The 17,435-nt window shown below is 39.1% G+C and overlaps 1 protein-coding gene across 3 annotated transcripts in view; it reads right to left on the minus strand.

The window, feature by feature from the left end:
- Positions 1-17,327, minus strand: part of TMEM108 (transmembrane protein 108) — a 178,488-nt gene extending 161,161 nt beyond the window's left edge. The window contains exon 1 of one of the 3 annotated variants that reach the window (XM_068205042.1): positions 17,254-17,327. The gene's annotated coding sequence lies outside the window, so the exon portion shown is untranslated. Of the gene's footprint in view, positions 1-1,203; positions 1,308-1,508; positions 1,633-17,253 lie in introns of those variants that run through there. The other 2 variants (XM_068205023.1, XM_068205031.1) reach the window with 2 other exon arrangements.
- Between the last annotated feature and the right edge of the window lie 108 nt (positions 17,328-17,435).

A 17,435-nucleotide genomic window follows, 5' to 3' on the forward strand; every position in this document is an offset into this window, starting at 1 on the left:
GGTCACTCTGGGACAACAGCATAGTAGGCAACAGCCTAGCTTGCATGTGTAGTTTTAGGTCTAGGCCTAGTTAAGTTTTTAAGACTCTAGAATATCTTCAGATACAGGTAGTGTCACTGTTACTATCCTATTATCTATTCCTACAAATTACCTGGTTAAAATCACTCTGCAAGCATCAGAGCTCACTCTGATGAACTTGACATAGATTTGAACAGTTGCATCTGCCTTCCAGGGACAGTGATGCAAAGCATTAGTAGAAAATGTTTCTTAAATTTTCTTTTTCTTTTGAATTGCATTCCTTAATCTACTGATTTGCACACTTTCCCCTCTCCCCCCAACACCCCCCAAAAATAAAGGCCAGGTGTAAAATGACACCCTTATTCATCAAAAGCACGTTCTCATTGCTGATTTACTTTCCCAGGCAGTCAAAGGGTCATTTTTAAACATAAAATTGTCAATAGGATAAAGATGAACTGAGTCTACTTGCTTTAATTAGCGGCTTTTTCCACATCAGCCTCTCCGTATAAAGGACTCCCTCCACAGACCTTGAATGCCTGACTGCCTTCTGCAGTTAAGAGAGGTGAATTTTCTCTGATCCAGTATGTATTTTGTAGTACTGTTGCACAAGCATGGCCATTTATTCATAGCACAGTTCTATTTCCTTCCCAATTTTTCCCGTATAAGTCTGTTCAATCCTTAATTATTTATCCATAGTTGTTTTATCTCTGTTACAACCATCTATGCAATCTGTGCTTTAAAATATTTTACTGAAACAGTCGTCTGGCCCCTCCTACTATATGAGATAAATATATGAAGGCTATCTCTAGTAAACTGCCTATCACTACTACAACAGGCTTCTTCTGTGGTCACACACTTCTAGACATCTTTAAAAAAGGATGCTGTCTTAGACGCAGTGTTCTACTTTAAATATAACATGCAAGCCACAGGCTCCTAGTTCATTTTGATATGGAGCAGTCTCGTGCCTTTGGCTGAATATTACCAATACACATCTCTGCAAACTGGTCGTGACAAGCACCTACCTGGTCGTTCTTGCTTGAAAAACAAAAAATTAAAAAATCCTGCCTTCTACCCGGTAGGGTAGATGCTTTTCATGCAATGATAGATACTAATGTCACCTTCCCTCGCAGCTCCCATCCATTCGAAAAGAGTGGGAATAATCCACACGCTATTTTCACCACGTACCTACCCCTGAAACATCTTATTCACATAGAACCGAGCCCACTACGCCGCAGAAGGACAGTTACAGCGCAATGCTCCTTAAACTATCGGCGTAAACCACCAGGCTGCCGCCACTTCAGATCATCTCTCGTGAAGCAAGAATGAGAAGACAAACCGCGAAGCGAACGCGTCTCACAAGCGGAGCCCCATCCCTCTCGCACCCCTCACTCCGGAGCTGGTGCCGCCGAACCGAAGCGCGCAGCCCCCGCCCCGGCGGCGGAGCCCCGGCGAGCAGGAGCCGGCCGCCGCCGCTGCCCGCTGCCGCTCACCTCCCCTTGCGCTGCGGAGCGAGCGGCGCTGCTGCTGCTGCTGCTGCTGCTGCTGCTGCTGCTGCTGCTGCTGCTGCCGCTGCCGCTGCTGCCGGGCACCCTCCGCCGCCCGCTGGTGCTCCTGCTGCTGCTGCTGCTGGCCCGGCGGCGGGCGGGGCTCCGCCGGCCCGGCCTCCCCGGGAAGGGTCCCTGGCTGCGGCAGGGCGGGGGAGGCGGCGGCCCCGCCGCGGGGGCGCGGAGCGGCGGCGGGCGAGGCGCGGGCGGCGAATGTAAATGAGGAGCCGCGGCTGCGGCAGCGGCTGTCAGGGATGAGGGGCAGGGTCTTACCGAGGCTGGGGGGGGGGGGGTTAGCCGTGATTGCGCCGAGAGGGAAGCCCGGGGTTTAGGGGGGCCGGGCTGGAGAGGTTAAATGTACGGCAGAAGCTGTTGGCAGGAATACGGTGTTACGGTGAAATTACAGGTGGCTGCCACAGCGCTTCGCTCCACACAGTCCCTTCCGCTGCGAGCAGTGGGGTTGTTTGACATTCTGGCAGTGTTTTACCACTCCTTTACATCGGGGCTCGTGTGCCGTCAGGGCAACTCTTACAGGTTTGAGCCTGGCTGGAAGAGACCTCCAGAGGAAATTTGCTACTGATGAGTTAGGATTTATCCCGTAGGCAACGGAACGTTTGTAGGGACGTTGGTGTGGCTGCTCCAAGAGAACCTGAGCCTCGGAAGTGCAGATCTAGAAACAACGGCAGCTCCCAGCCCAGGTCTGCTCCAGTTCAATGTCTTACCCAAAGCACTGCTGCTCCCTGAAAATTTTAAGCCGTCCTTCCTCTCCTCTCATTAGCCACAATCATTATTGGTTGGTATTGTTCTATATTAACCAATACAGGGGAAACCCTACCTTTTTATGGTTAGCTCTTTTTGCCTTAGATTTGCTATTGCTGTATAATTATTATTAGCCAATACAAACCTGCTACATCTGTCTTCTAATAGTGTAGGCTATCTTACTTTTTATTTCTTATTACTTCAGTGGAAATGTTGAGTGTGTCTGGAATTTAGGACTTAAGAGTACAAAGTAGTACACAGAGCTTCTGGTGTACAGGACAATTACAGAATGGTTTGGGTTGGAAAGGACCTTTAAAGGTCCTCCGTGCAATGAGCAGGGACAACTTCAAATAGATCCGGTTGTTCCAAGCTCTGTCCAACCCGACCTTGAATGTTACCAGGAATGGGATGTCCAGTACCTCTCTGGGGAACCAGTGTCAGTGTTCTGCCACCCTCTGAACCTACCCTCTTTTAGATTAAAACCACTACACCTTATCCTATCACAACTGGCCTGATTAAAAACTTTGTTCTTATCTTTCTTATAAGCCCCCTTTTAGACACTGAAAGGCCAAGACGAGATCTCCCCATCTGCCTGGTTGCTCAGCACTTCATTCAACAGGCTTTAAAATCTTTGCTGACTTCCTTCCAATTAAAGAAAGAGTTGCTGCTGGTGAAATATCACCAACATTGAAACTATGGATTATTCAGTGAGATTTTACTTTGTCAGTGCAAAATCAACCACTGCTGTGTTTTTCTGGCTTTCCTTTCTTAATTCCTCTTTTGCCCAATATTTCCTTCAAGATGCTGCATGAATGGCTGAGTCCATGTCATACACCAACAACATCTGCAGTTAGTTGTTTTCAATCACAGTACAAATATTAAATAAATAGGCTAAATATGCTAATGAAGCTTTAATAGCAGGGTAACCTCTTACTGACTAGGAAGTGTAAGATTTTCACCTTCCTATATGATGAGCAAATAGATATGAGGAGAGTTTCCACAGCTGGCAGCCTCAATTATGTCTGCCAGTCTGTGGATACTCTGGTTCATAGTCAAACAGAGGAGTATCAGTCTGCCTACTCTCCCTGCTGCCTTATACAGTATAAAGTAACAGCCTGACATTAAATAGACCCCTTTGCTGCACACAGAGGGGGTTTGTTTGGCAGAATGTCCATCAACTCTGCCAAACTTTAAAAATATTTTTTTTCTGTAAAAGCTTTTTCTTCCATAGTTGCTTAGGATGATTTTTTTTTCTTTCAGGAGGAAATTTCAGCTGCTAAGAAAACATTATCCCAGGGTTCACGCAAACCACATATGGAAACCATGTTGCAGAGAAATCACTTGTCTGCCTATGTTTTTACATACTGAGCTTAACCATTTTAAGGCAGTTTATTTAACTAGCCAGCAATAGATATTTACAGGTTAAAATATGTTTTCTGAAGAAGACTAAAGTTCAGCCACTTCAGAGATCGATGCTTTGAAGAGAGGTTATGGCTTGTCTCAAAAGCCAGCAAGCTTGGTTCCTTTCAGGCACTGTAATTCATAAGTAATTATAAAGGACGAATGAAAAAGATTGGAGGTTCTTTCTCACTGGAACAAAATTATTTTTGATGTTATAACTATTGTTATAAGAAGTCTTCAAAATCTCATGGGACTAGTAGAAACACATGTCATTATTCATCTTCTACCTAATGAAAATGTTTAAAAAAGGAGTGTCAAACCAAAATGAATGTAAATCTTTAGTACATAGAAGATCCAAATTGAACTGGTTTAGATGTAAAGAAAAATTTATCTTTGCAAAATGAATGGAAGTTGTAAAATGGGATGAACAAGGTCTATACAACAATTCTTTGTCCTTGAAGGATTTCTTAGCACTCAAGAGAACTGAAGACTGATAGACGCCCATCAGCTTCAAAGGATCAGGATGAGGTGCGCAAGCAACACTGAACTGTCAACTCTCAGAGCTACAGCTACAAGGAGCCCCAGAGACCTCTGACCGTATCCATTTCTTCTCTCTGTAGCTCAGTCGCATGGTGGGTAACCAACACCTAGCAGGAGCTGAGAGATTTGCAGTTTTTAAAAATGAATCAGTCTGTAAGTGAAAGGAGAAACTATACACAACTTATTACACAGTATTTTTTCCACCCCCTTCTTATTAAGGGCTATAATTATTCCCAGTTGTAGAAGCTGTACAGTAGTAATCCCTCTCCTCCTACATGCTTCATTTACAACTTGAGAGCTAACAGCATAATAAATTTCTAATAAATTTTACTAAAATATTGTGGCACTGGTCTAAAAATAAAACCTGGGGATGAGTTGTTAAGAATATGTTCCTTAAATGCATAAAACTATCCCTGAAATATGCAGGATTTTTTACAAAAATGTCTTGACTTATAAACATCTGTGATCATAAATACTTCTGAGAAAAGCACTGGCAGCAAATCTGTAGTATTTGAGTCACTTTTTTAAAGGAGAAAGCTTTTTACTTTTTACTATTAATCTCTTTTCCTTTCATCTCAAATTTAATTCATCTCTAGGTCTTTACAAAGTCATGAAATTATGCATGTGCTAAGAATGATGAGTTAGAATGAAAGAAGGAAGGACCTCACAAAGATTTGATAAAAATAATGATAAAAATACTGGAAAGAGCAAGGAAAATATAAGAGTTTCATTCATTCAGGACCACAACTTTGGCCTGAGCCATTTTAGCAAGTTTTAAAAATAATGTTTCTAATTTTGCATCCACTGGATTAATTTTGATTGTGAATTCAGATAACAGCAGGCAGTGGAGTGTTCTTTTACTACTGTAATTTTGTATTTATGCTTATGCTTAACATTGGGTCCCTGAATCCATGGTAAAATATTTAATTACATAGTCTGGTTTTCAGGCATCCTAAATGTCTACCTGCCTGTAGAAGCCATAAATACCTAGCAGCTCTAGGACTGAGCACTGTTTTATTAAATGTTTATACAAAGTCCTGGAAATCCAAGGTTACGCCTACAGACTTCAAAACCCTTACATTTCATATCTGGGGTGTTCTATCTTCTTTTGTTTCTCAAAAGCATCTCATAGTTCCCCAGAACTTGTAAAGAGAGGGGAAAGGACTGAAGAAGGAAAAGTTGATCAGCTATGAATGCCAGTCATTTACACATAAGGCATTCTCATTCTCATTGAATGGTTTTAGGAAAGTGGTCAGAGATTTCATTTGATGCATATTGTTTAAGATGGGTTCTCAAAAAGGGAGCTGTTACTAGGGGAAAGTTGTTCTTGTGCTGCTTGCATGTACATAACAGAAGTCTCCAAGCAGTTAATTAAGCAAGATGGAAAAGAAGCAATATATTAAAATTACAAAATCTTCAAGAAAACAAAAAAACCTCCTAATGCTTTAAAAGTTCTCCTAGAGGGAAGGAAAAGCCTTAGGGTTTATAGGAGAATTCAAAAGACTTTGAGAGTACTTTTCATTGGGTAGGATTGTAGCTGTTCGGGGATTTTGCAGAAGAGCATGGAGTATACCACTGAAAAGAGTAAACTAAAATATAACATTTTCAAAGCTTGTCGCAATAAGTTTAGATCTGTATCTAAATATTACATATCAGGCTTTGGAATGGGGATGCTTCTCTTATAGTTGTGCTGAATAGACCATTCAAAACCAGACATGTTGAGGATATGTGTATATTTCTCCCATACCTTAATGAAACACGTTTTTGAGGAAGAGCACTGGTAGCTGAAAGTAAACTTAGGGTTATTTGGTTTTTTTTGGTTCAGAGCAAAGGGAGTAATTCACAAAGAGAAAAGAAATTTTTTAAAAATGTCAACAAAAAAAACTAGTTTTAAGTAGCCCTCACCCATAAAGAACTCCTAGTACTGCTTGAATGATCACTACTGGTGGGAGCTGTGTTCCTGAAAGGTCACCACATCACACTAGAGCAGTGGAGGCTTAAGTTCCATTTTACCATGTGTCTGTCAGAGTCAGTATTAACAACAGTGGCACAGCAGGGAAGAAGCTGAGGCAATCTGGACAGCAGGCGACCAATAAGACCTCCCCCCAGAGCATACCTAATTGTCTTCAACAAGCCACACATGTCCCATAAACTCCAGGGAGTTGTTGCTGTTGCTGACTTTCCCTTCATTTTAGATGTTTCCCTAGTTTATGTCTGTATGGTCAACAGAAACATTCCACCACCAACTTTAGGCTGGGGTATGATATGTTCTTTCCAGAAAAGACCTCAGGTGATGTGCATCTCATGGAAACTTAGTGTGGAAATTAAATTATTCTTCTTATGCTCAGCTCTTAGAAAGAGAAAAAATATATATAATTTTAATGGTGCAAGTAAAAGACTAAATAAAACTAAAAGCAACTGCAGAAAGAGATGAAAGAATGTGAAAATTAAAAAAAAAAAATCTATGATTATTTTCCTTTCTGTTGCGAAATGCTCTTAACTAAGTACTTAATCCTGCTGTTGAGTTTTAATAAACTGGTTTTAAGGATGTTGCTATTGTGTCAGCATTGTGATAAAAAAAATTCAGGTGGCATTTCCAGACATAATCACCAAAACACCAAAAAGATAGGGCTTGCTGTTATCTTAATGAACAGCAAATAAGATACAAACTTTTTGTGTATTTAGAACCTCCCTCCTGTACAGAAACTAAATTCATTGCTTCATTATAATTAGGACCTTTACAGATTTCTTTATGATTGCTAATTACTTTTTAATCTCCCTGGCAATTAATAGATTTTCTAAACTTAATTGATTTCACTCACAAGGACTAACAGATTACCCAAGATTGTGCTCACCATCTGTCATGTAAACACAGGTAAAGTAAAATTTTCCTTGCTTTTTCTTCCTAAATTGCATCTCCTTTACTTTGGAGTTGTTGTGTTCAGATTTATAGTATCACCAGCAGTTTTTGGTTGGATGCATCTATTTGTAAAATAACTTTCAAGAAGCAGAAATTATATATACAGTGAGGACTTTCAATAAGTTGCAAAGGGTTCTATTAAGCTAAAAGTTTCCCTGAAAAGACAGTGCAGTTCTTATTCCTAAATGTAAAAATCTCTAAAGCTACAATCACGTTCCAATTAGCAAGGTGTTGGATTAATTCATTATTACAGTTCTCCAAATTGAGAAGACTAAAATAAGATGAGCTATTTGTCTTCTTCTGACATTCTTCTGTGCATTCAAGGAGAGACGGACTGGACAAGGAATAGAAAAGTCATGTTTCCAGCCTCAAAGGTTGGGACACTTTATACTGAAAATTAATTGTCTCATAACTTACAAGTCCAGGAAGTGAGACTTCAGAAACAGATGTCTGATTAAAATTGTTCGCACTGCCCCTGATCCAATTAGAAAACTACCCCTCTGCCATCATGGCACTGTTATTTCTGGGTTTTATGAAAATATAACCATGTAGAGCCTACTGGATCTCTTCTTTATAGCTGGATGAAAGTATTTGAATTACTGCATTACCGAAACAGTTTTACAAGTCTTTTTCAGGGGCTATTAATTCAGCCATGTAAATATTAGCATTTTGTAGAGATTTTTAAGTGCATTTGGTCACAAAACATACTGCTGGATTTTGATTCAGTAGTGCATTACTTGTCTGATGGTGTGACTCCTTGAAATGCCCCAGTCAGTGCAGCTTTCCAGATGGGTTCCACAACAGCTTCCATGTTCTGACAACAGTATTTTTTATCACTTTTTCAATAAAAAGAAAAATAAGGTATTTTGTCTAAATATGACTTCCAATGAAAGTGTTAAAGTGTTTCAGCCAAATAGAAGATATAGCCAAGGTATCTGCCTTTTGTTTATTATTAAAATAAATGTGGAGCATTGACAAAACAAATAAAATATGGCTGTTTCCTGTGAAAAAAATGAGTAAAAATATGTATTACATGGAAAACTGGAAAGTGAATTCTGTTCTAGTATATTGATTTCTTTTGATTGCCTTTATTCAGAGTGTGATATTTTTGTTTACTCAAAAGGCAGGAAAAATAAAATAATTTTCAGAGAATGCTCTCCTTTTTTTAGTGTATTCCAGGGCAAAAAAACCTCATTGTTTTCCACCCACCTTGCTATCCTCCTTTTGCCTATCATTTCTACCATTTGTGCTTTCATCCCTGTCTGCAAAAGGTTCTCAGCCATTTTCACAGGGCCAACCTTCTAAACAATCTCTGCCCATCAGTTTCCCGTGGGTTCAGGTGTTTGACTCTTCCAAAATTTTGGAAAGACCAGTCTGTAGTTTTGCAATACAAATGTCTAATTCTACATTTGCCACATCATTTCTGATGGTATTCTTTGGATATTTATCTCATAATGTGTATGAATTTGCTATATCAATCAACTTTGACATTAATTGTCAGACACAGCACTATGATCAGAGAGATGGGTCTTAAAGAGTGGCATTCCCTGGTTTCCTGTTGGGGAGAGTGCTAGGCTCAGGTGATGCACTGTCAGAACATTCCTCAGGGAGTCATAATAACCCTCCCACTGTCAACCAAATGCAGCCACAAACTGACAGGTCTGCAGATGTCTGTGTGTAAGCAGGTCTTTAGTCTGTTGGCAAGCTCAATCACCTTTGAACATCCAATAAAGCAAGAACACCATCCACTTTGTCTAGATTTTAAAGCAATTACGAGTTATTCAGTGCAGGTAACACAACTACTGATATTTACATGGATCTTGTAGGGATTTCCTTAGAAAGGAAGGGTCAGCAAATGTTTTGGCTTCTTACTTATGTTCAGTAAAAGTGGGGGTCCCAAGTGTGGGTGAATTTGTTCATAACGTGTCAAACTTTAAGGTGTTTGGCAGAACATTGGCTGAACACTGAAATGAACAGTATCCAATGCATTGGTATGCCAACAGGCCAATCCTTGGAAAGAAAATAGGTGTATTTCAGCTGTGAAATTTGTAGTAATTCATCCAGCCCTGTGGTAGTAGTGTAAGGAATCAGGTTGGCAGCTGCTGAGTTGGGACTGATAGTAACAGGGCTTCTTTCACCTGAGACAACCAGCCCAAGGGGATTTGGGGATCCCTCACTAGGGCTGGTATGCCATGCCTTGAATGACTCAGCAAAGTATGTCTGAGTGTGAACGTGCACATGTGTGCAGTAGTAAATAAATGTTGTGATTTACAGCGCAATTCCAACACAGAATCCATGTCCTCTTTCATCAGTGTTCTGAAATAAACCATTTTATCAGCATTAGCATCAAGCTTTTCAGCTCAAAAGCAAAGGAGTTTACTTAAGCCATTGAAGAGTTTACATTTCTTCAATCTGTCTTGTAACTTCCTCACTATACATGGAAAATGGAGGTTTCCAATCTCTGCATCTGGTTTTATTTGTTTAATCCAACCTTTTTATTAACCCTCTAGCAACTCACAGTCCAGCATACATCAACCAAGATGATCCTAATGGTTTTACAGGCCCATGGCCATATTCTGAGACTTTGAAGTTAATAATTTTGCTTGAATAAGGGGTTCCGAAATGTTCAAGCTTTTGGTTAAGAACTGCAGACACAGGAACAAAAAATACAATGTTTCCTGCATACACCTTTTTCTCTTGAAGACAAAGTGGAAATATTTGCCTCATTCTTTTCTCTTCTTATGCAAGTATCTGCAGTTTCACAACGTTTACATCATTAAAAATTCTCCTCTAAGGCAAAAGTTGTAGAGCCAACTGAACGGGGCTCATTTTCAAGACAATGAGTTTCTTTTTGAACAGTCAAGTCATACAACTTAAGATAGTGGAATAAGAAAGCAATAATCTAGTAATAATGAAGTGGGAAGAAGTGTGAGTACTTATTAAGCCTTACTCCCTCAGGACTCAAAATTACGTCCGTGTTTTCAAATGTGCTGATCTTCAACTTAAGTCATGTGCATGTAATGGAGCAGAGAAAATTGCAACAGATTTACAATATTAACAGTTTACTGAATTTTGCACTTGTGTGAGTAGTACCTCAATGTATAATTTATTTTTCCTAAGCTGCCCTTCAAAGATAAAATTAATTAGAGAAAATGTAAAGGCAACTCTGTATTCTGTCAAAAAGAATGAGCATGTTTTAGTGCTGTTCTTTTTTCAATTTGCTTTGTCTTAGAGGAGGACCATGAGTAGTTTTTTCCCACAACAGTTACTGTTGGAATGATGGAAGGAAAAAATGAAGAAGTGAACAGAAAATAAAGGGCATTTGTAAAACTAATAGAATTTGCCCGTGGAATTTTAGCACTCATGCAACACATGTTTGAATTCAAACAAACATTTAAATTTCCCTTTCTCTGTCTGAATTTTTTTTGGGAGACACTGACCACATTTCAGCTTCGATAGAACCATTTTTATCCTAGGCAACTTTAGTTCTGTCTAGTATCCTAGACAGCTTTAATTATTTAGTTCCTGTGTCAGACAGCTAAATCTTCACAGCTATCCTCCTTCAATAAGAAATCTCCAAACTCATTCTTCCTCTACCTCTCCAGCCTCATCACAGACTCAAGTCAAACTTCAGCCAATCCATAATCAACTTCTTCCAGCTAGTGGTTTTATTTATTTGGTGCCTTTTGATTTATAATGCCATTCAGTGTGGCATCTGCCTCATCTCAGCCCTATTCAACCTTCACCAATGTCTTGCTAGGCACTTGCTTATTTATCTCCTCCAGGAAATGCTTTACCTAATGGAGAGATGTAATTTTCCATTTCTCAAAGTAAGCAGTGAAGGAACCTGTTTTTCTTTGTCAGCTGCATGCATATAGTTATATTTTTTTTTTTTCATTGTTCACTACAGATTTTTCCAATCACAAAAGTTTCTCTGTCTGTCAGGAAAAGTTTGAGTTCTTACATGATCTATATTAATATCAGCTTTGACTCCATCACTATTAAAGCAAACTAGAACTGATTTTCCTCTTTCCTCTTGGTTTTTATTTCCTTTCTGTTCTAGGCATGGCAAGAAAGATCATATGGGAAACACAATACACCCAGGCAAAAGAAAATATAGTCTAAAGAAGCAAACTTGGTTAAAAGCCTGCCGGAACAACACCAGAAATTATTTTTAAAAAATTGAAAAATGAAATACATAGTCATGGTTTACATAATGCTGACCTAGCAGTATTTTTGTACTTCAATTGCTGCTACTGGCTCTCTCATCTTTTTGCACATTTGCAGTGGCATCACAAGACCTCTGGCAGTGGTACTGTCCAGCTGACGTCAATATAAGCCCTGCTTTTGACTCCAAGGATCAAGAACTTTATTTTAGATGCAAGTCAGGATTTTGCTTTTGAAACAATGTATTTTTTTCTAGCTTCAAAAGTGGTTTTCCCTTCTCTTTACCTGTTGCTTTCTTCCTATCTTGTTCAGTTGAATGACTAAAAATAATTACCAGGTTATAAATAACTAATGACCCTGAATACAAGGGGAAATGAAAAGAAAATGGAGACATCTTTTGCATTAGTTTAAAAGCTGTTCAGGATAATCTCTTCTGGGGTGTAATTGTAATTGGTCAACTTTGTGACTGAAGGTTAGGAAAGACATAGGAATTAAAAGCAAGGGAAATAACCTACATCTCACTCTGAAATGAAATCTGTTTGCCTGACACAGTCTTGGTTAATAACTTTATAGCAGACATACAAATAGTAAGGAGATATTTTTGTCCATAATGCAAAAAAATTAAAGAGAACTGAGCAATGAAGGTCTAAGGAACTACTAAAAATAGCAGAAAACTGCGCCAGCCAGTCATGGGAACAACAAACGTGCTAAATGTTATACAGAAGGAGTAAGAAATAATTTCTTTAGAAGATGCAAATTCCCAAATGTTTTGTAGGGTATCAGAATTATTTTTTGTCTGAAAGGACATTATGCCTTTGCAAAAATACCCTCTGTGTTTGGTACTGGCTTTGAAGCAGGCAGTTTCCTCTTGCAGAATTAATTTTTCTTGCATTTTGCTTAAAACAAAATTTTACATTCAAGAATGTTTTCTAAAGCAGCAAATGATGTGAAATATAAAGGACATGAATCTTTGTGTATAGTCAATTTTAATGGAAAAGAAGTTGCTTAAGAAAACACACCTAGGTTATGGTCTAGCAATGATTATTCATTTCCATCAAACACCCTTGATTACAAAAGAAAATAGATAAGGCACAAGTCATACTAAATTTCCTGGTCTTATCACCACTCTTTTTAGCAACTGGGATGATTCAAGGGGATGACCTGGGAGGGATTTCCTGTTTAACAAGCTACAGTGCCTGCTGGAAGAAGGATTCTGCTTCTTCATACTGAAAGAGATGCCCAAGTTCACTAAAATATAAATGAGTACACTTGTAATTTTCTACACACTACTCTTGTTTGAATGGAAAATATGAGGGAAGACACAATTGAAAAACAGACCTAAGTTTGTTCAAAATGTAGAAACAAATTTACAAATTTGATATGAATGAAGGTAAATTTTGAAGGTTGTGTGTGGTACAGTAAGACAACACGGGAGAGTCTAGAAGCTCAGAGTTTCTGCCTAACTGAATGTGCAGTAAATGCCACTGGAAATAGCAGCAATATGCTGATAAGGTGAGGCATTCTTCATGCATTTCTTTAACAGAAAAGTATTGGTAAGTCACCACTCACTTCACTAGCCAGAAGCAGTTCAATTCCATCTCTCTCATTTTAACTTTGTCAGCCTCTATATCCTGGTTGTTAAAACACAATTCTGCCCCTCCATTCTGCCCTGTTTACATTGTTTTAAAAACTGTTCCTCAGAAATCATTTGCCATGATTAAAATGATTTGCTTCTGAGAATGCTGGCTATTTGTCATATCTTTAAAGGGTCTGGAGAAAAGTGTTAGTAATATTATTGAGAAATGGGAATGAGTTATTCTACAAAAAGAATGGATTTTTTTTAAGGGAAATAATTTTCAGGAATTTGTGTTAAGAAGGAAGATAGTTATGTCAGTCATTGCTTGAGATAGTAGTTCTGAATTAATTACTGCATACGCAGTGTTATTATCAATTTTCTACCTATCCAGCATGAAAATAATAGTGGATTTCAATGCAGAGAATTATGTAATCCTGATTTTAATTTACATAATCCTTTATAAAATTTGAGATCACCTATAATGACCTCCAACTGCACAAACTATTTCAGAGAGAAAGAGGTTGCTATAGCTCAATTCCTAATTTTTTATCCACTTTGCTAAAAATAAAAAATGACGATTCTGACACATTTATTCCCGTTGCAAGTACCCATCTGCAGGTGCTGCTCTACTGAAGAATAAAAAGGCTTGGTCCTTGTTCATGCTGCAATGAACATCTGATTGCAGGAAAAATTCCACTAAGTCTGCAGGAGCATCGTTATAAATAGGTTATGCTCACCATTAAGTCAAGCATGCAGATTTTACCCCATAAGGCATAAAAAGAAGTATCAGTTCACTTTGTGTCCTCCATCTTTGTTTGGATGACTCACTTCTTAATCCGATACAGGCAGCAAGCAATTAATATTTTTCCCATGCTCTTATTCCTGTCAGTCCCAGTAACAGAAGGCTATGCCTTGCTGTTTCTTTGGATCATTACTGAAACGCATTTATTTATTGCTGTCTCGGGGTTGATGAACAGGTGTATTCTTAAATCTTCATTTAAGAGTGAGCCATATGGATGTTTCAGTGTTCGATCCCTCACATCCATTCCTTCATGTCATGAAAATTTACCCTGTGCTGACAGGATTGTAGTGCCAGATTAATTACTGTATATGACTTTGCTTTGTTATCAACTCATGAGTTAAGGAAACTACGATGCATAAAAAACTATTGTTACAGTTCTGATAAAGCAAGGTTTGTAGGATGGGCACATCCTCTTACTAGTTCAAATGATTCAGTTAGGAAAAATGGACATGTTTCCAGGCACAAGCATCTGGAGCCTAATTGTGTGTCCCAACTGTATCAGCTGGTTTAATGCCATTCTTCATAAGCTTTACCCCTCTGTCATGTGCACACACACACAAACATTACACACAGACTACTTATTTTTGCCTTGCACAATAATTTCAAAGGAGGATTTATTGATAAGGCCTGATTTCCAGGTTTTGTCAAGGAAAAGGAAGGGAGGAAAATAGGTAAGAGAAACAGTTAAGAGAGAAGACTGAACTTCCCTGAAACTGAACAATAGATTTTGTTGCTTATGAAGATTATTATAGAGTAGGTATTGGTGCACACAATTGGCTGCAAATTTCTTTGTGAGATGACTATGACTGAGGTTCAAATCTGTAGACCTCTGGGCTTCATAAATTTATATCATGCCAGATTTTGAGCTGCTCTGTGCTAATTTACATTCTCTCGGGTTATTCTGTTGTTGAGATGTTTACTGCATAAATTTATTGGTTTGGTGCGACAGCTGGGGAGAAATAAATGGGAAGTGTTGGAAATGTTAAGAAACTAGTAGTCTGGGAAAAGGAAACACCTGAGAGAAGAGGACAAAATCCAAGGTTCTTTCTGACAAAGAAAAGTGTCACATTGGAGAAACCAGCCAAGAAACAATATATAACTATGCAATGGCAAAATTCAATGCAGCATATCACATCTGAATGAAATCACAGAAGTATTTGGGAACACAGAATAAGTGCTACAGATGCCCTCTGCAGATGTTTCCCCACAGTTTTTTGCCCCTGACTAGGATCTCAATCCCCATGTATACTAATGTCCCTAGGCTGTCATTCATCTGCCACTTTATCATCAATGGGTAAGATTTAAAGCATTTTTTTACTAACTCTAAAGTAAAAATACACCCTATTTCTGAATGTGACTAGAAAAAAATCAAGAAATTTTTCTATTATGTCCTTACCCTGACAGTCACACAGAAGTTGTCACCACTAAAGACCTATTGCTTTTGATAATGATTTTTCTTCGTGAAATCAAGAAATACTTGTCCAGGTAAGTGACAAGACAGTGAAGTGGGGTTTTTTGTGTGGCAGTCTGAGGCAGAGTGTGTGCTATATCAATATTATGTGTAGCATGCAGATTAAAGCAGAGGTTCTACCAGAAGAAGAAGAAAATAATTGGTATACAGCAGGCTATGATTGACCATTAAGTTGCTGGACCACTGAACTGGTGATTCTAAAATAGGTCTCAGACTGATGGTGTCATAGAACAGGAGATACTCATGCAGCTAATGGTAAAAACAAAACAAAACAAAACAAAAAACAACAATGAAAAAGTACCAAATAATTTGGCAATTAAAATCATAGGATCAGGCAAAATTACCAACTGCAAAAAGTACTTCAAAGAAAAGTTACTCTTGGCCCTGGGGAAACCAGCCTGTCTCAACTTTGCTGTTCCAAAAGGAAATGGCACATCTGAGAAACTCAATGTTTTTTGTAACCAAGGCTAACATTAGCAGGACTTATACCACACCACAATAATGCAGTGGACAGAGCCAAGATTAAAAGGATATGTAAAGCATAATCTCCTCAATGGGACAATAGAAAATGCTATTTACTGCTCACATTTCTGACCCTATTATTCATTAGAGTAAAACATGGTGGTTTGAAGTACTGAGGGGGAAAGAAAGGCTTGGACAGATTTCATCAAAACATAAACTTCCTGCCTATGTTTCCATACATGCCAGTGTTGCTTTCAGATCACTCCTACAGGTTCTGAGCACAGCCTGAAAGGTTTTTTCTTCCATTGTTTCCAAAGCATACTCAGACTCTGCCTTCCTCCCTTTGCCTAAGATTCTGCTACATAATTAGAACCCTATGAGGAAGGGATGAGAGATTTGGGGGTTGGGGTTGATCAGCCTGGAAAAGAGAAGGTTCCAGGGTGACCATATTGCATCATTCAGTACCTGAAGGATCTTACAGGAGAGCTGGTGAGAGACTTTTTACGCAGGCATGTAGTGATAGGACAAAAGATGATGGCTTTAAACTGAAAGAGAGCAGGATTAGATATTAAGAAGAAATTCTTTGCTGTCTTGGTGGTGAGACACTGACACAGGTTTCACAGAGAAAATGTGAATGTTCCATCCCACGGAGTGTTCAAGGCCAGGCTGAATGGGACACTAAGCAACCTGGTCTAGTGAATGTGTCCCAGCCCATGGTGGGGAGAGTTGGAACTAGATGATCTCTAAGGTCTCTTTCCGACCCAACCCTGCATCTCAACCCAATTTATGATTCCATGATTTTCCTTCACTAAATTTAGTTGCAAACTGTATGCATTGGCAACATTTACAAAGTTTTCTATATATCATTCCCACACAGCTACTTCTTTCCATGTGTTTCTAATACATAAAGAAATTTAAGAATGAAACCTAATATATGTGACACAAAGTTTCAGTATTCTGATGTGTTTACTAGAGTGATCCTACACTGTTGCTTCTATTCTGACCATGAGGAGCACAAATGCTGTTTTTTTCTGTCCATTAGCCCTGTGTTTCTCAGAGCATTTATGCTGAGCTGTCTGATCCTCCTCTACTTTGGTTGGCCCGTGTAGTGCTTACTGCAGATAAGGAATGAGAAAATTGTTCCTAAATGCTATGTCCTCTGCCACACAGCAACAAGCTCTAGGGAGGGACTGCTGCTCCTTCATTCTCTAGCTCACTCTTCTGTGGAAAACATGAGACTATGACTTTTGCTTCCACGAGTTCAGGAGGATCAGGTCAGCACCAGCCTGAAATCACAGGACCATCACAAATCAGCACCTACAGAGTTCCTCATCACCATGGCAATGGGCGTGATTGTCATCCAGATGATGAAACAAAACTAATCCTTTTGGCCCTTGCAAATCACTGGAATTCTCAATTGCTTTCATGAAATTGCTTTCATGTGGGTGAGGGTCCGTAGTGAGGCAGAGTCCCCAGGCAGGTGCAAAGGAGAGCCCCTTTATTGCAAAAACCAGACCTTTTTAAGCAGTTAGGACTTTGTATCAGTTACACCACGATGTGAACACATAATGGTTATTTAACTTGTTTTTCTACCTCTAATTCAGCTGAGCCACTTTCCCATAGTCCTCTTCTACTTAGCTGAAGTAGCAGGCCTGAGCCGTGATTTTACAATGGGTAACAAGGCCTTTATTTTATAAAGTATTTGGCTATATGCAACACTTTTGGTATCATGGAGGTCAGTGATTTGTGCTAAATTTGTCTAGACATGAAGCTGG

This window comes from Anomalospiza imberbis, chromosome 1 (assembly GCF_031753505.1).
Source record: "Anomalospiza imberbis isolate Cuckoo-Finch-1a 21T00152 chromosome 1, ASM3175350v1, whole genome shotgun sequence".
NCBI classification, from domain to species: Eukaryota; Metazoa; Chordata; class Aves; order Passeriformes; family Viduidae; genus Anomalospiza; species Anomalospiza imberbis.